We start from the raw sequence: 1,810 nt of genomic DNA, 5'->3' as shown, positions 1-1,810 counted from the left end.
AGGGAGAGAACCCCAGTTCGTGGTTAATTTCCCAAAGGAGGAATGCCTCTTTCTTGAGGGTTCTGGGAAGTTAACCCCTTTGGGGTGTCTCACTGCTCAGAAAAGATGGGCTTTGAGTAATCCTTTTTGCATCTCTGTCACCCTGTGTGAGGCAAAGCAACAGAGTGTCATTTAGATGTCTACAGAGGTAAAAGAAAGAATCCTAAATTAGGAGCACCAGCTGAGAGGGGAAGATGACAGTGACCTCTCGGTCCCAGCCCTGCATTATCCACATTCTATGGAAGAACTTCACTCTGGATTGGCTTCCTGCTGCCACTGCTAACAGTCAATGTCAGGTGAACTGAAAGGGCCCCCATGGCCGAACATACACCCTTGAATATCTGTTTTAGGAGCGTTCAAAGAGTTTCTAGGCCACAGCAAGGTCTACAGTTTCATCCTTCCCTTAGCCAGTTTGCCTTCCATCTACAGTACTCAATCACCCTGGATATGATGGCAGGGACCTCTCTGGGCTGGCCTCTTTCTTCTCCTGTGAAAATGGGAGAACATCACTGCCTTCCAAAGGCAAAGAGAAGCTAAAGGGACCTAAGCTGTGCAGCCAGGGGTGAGTGGCCGTTGAGCTGCAGGCTCCCAGCAGCAATCTCTGATTCCTATCCCTGACCTGTGTCCAGGCTCCCCTTGGGAAGTGGTGTGTTGAGAAGAGCCTGGTGGAGAGAGGGCTATTGTTCTGTGGCTTCTCAGCTTATCCAGAATATTCCAAATGGAGTGCAATTGGTTAAGGTTGGGTTCCACTTTCATTAACAAGCCTATATGAGATAAGAATTTAATAATGACTGTGATAAAAATAAAATAGCAGAACAAGTTGGATATTTGGGTTTCACCAGGATTTAAGATGTTGAATATATATTCCCCTCTGAATTGTCAATGTGTGTCAAGGGAATAATTGCATACAATGAATATTATAAGATACATTCTTACGTTATAATTTTTCAGCTTTTGAATTTTATTTTACCCTATTCTTATTTTTGATATGTCAGTGCAAGACTCCCAACAATCCTTTTTTTGGGAAGGGAGAGGCTGCCATTTATCCTGAGATGGTCTCTTTCTCATTTTTTTGGTGATAAATGTCCTCTCTCTTATGAAATAATGTTGTCAGTAGATGGTAGTAGACTGATGTCCTCACTTGGAAAAATTTAAAAAACAAAATTCATAAAACTTTGTTATTCCTTGCCCCCACTCACTCATTTTTGGATGGCTTGCCAGAGCACAAATTCTCAAGCTTGGGGCTCACTTAGTCCACCCCTTCATTTTGCAGAAGTGGAAACTGGCCCAGACAATGGACTGACTTGTCCAAGGTCACATAACTAGTATGTGGAAAAGCCAGAAATGAAATTAAACCAATCTAGTTAACTTTCCTTCACTCCAAGCTGCTAAAAAGCACTTTATTACCAAGAGCAAAGAAAAAATGTTGCACATGTACTAGCTTAATTGTCAGGCTCCAGTGTATAATTGATGTCATTCTTATTGATGTATTACTGCTGGGGCACATATTTGCTATGCATACCTAATACAAAGTACTACTGGTCCCCTGATTTAATTGCCACATCTGTGCATACATGTGAGGCTATTGCATTAATTACATAGCATGTAAATAATGAGTGTGGTTGTGGCACCAGAAATAGATTTGCACAGGTTATTTGCATGGAAACTAGCAAATCAGAAACCAGGAGTGAGGTGTAGTCAAGAACATACTTATAAAATCCTTGGGGCTTGTGAGAGAACTCCCATAGTCAATTCCAAGTTTTTACCTAAA

The sequence above is a fragment of the Galeopterus variegatus genome, unplaced genomic scaffold, assembly GCF_000696425.1.
Source record: "Galeopterus variegatus unplaced genomic scaffold, G_variegatus-3.0.2 Scaffold1891, whole genome shotgun sequence".
Classification (NCBI taxonomy): domain Eukaryota; kingdom Metazoa; phylum Chordata; class Mammalia; order Dermoptera; family Cynocephalidae; genus Galeopterus; species Galeopterus variegatus.
The sequence above is the reverse complement of the archived record's forward strand: the minus strand, read 5'-3'. Positions refer to the sequence as shown.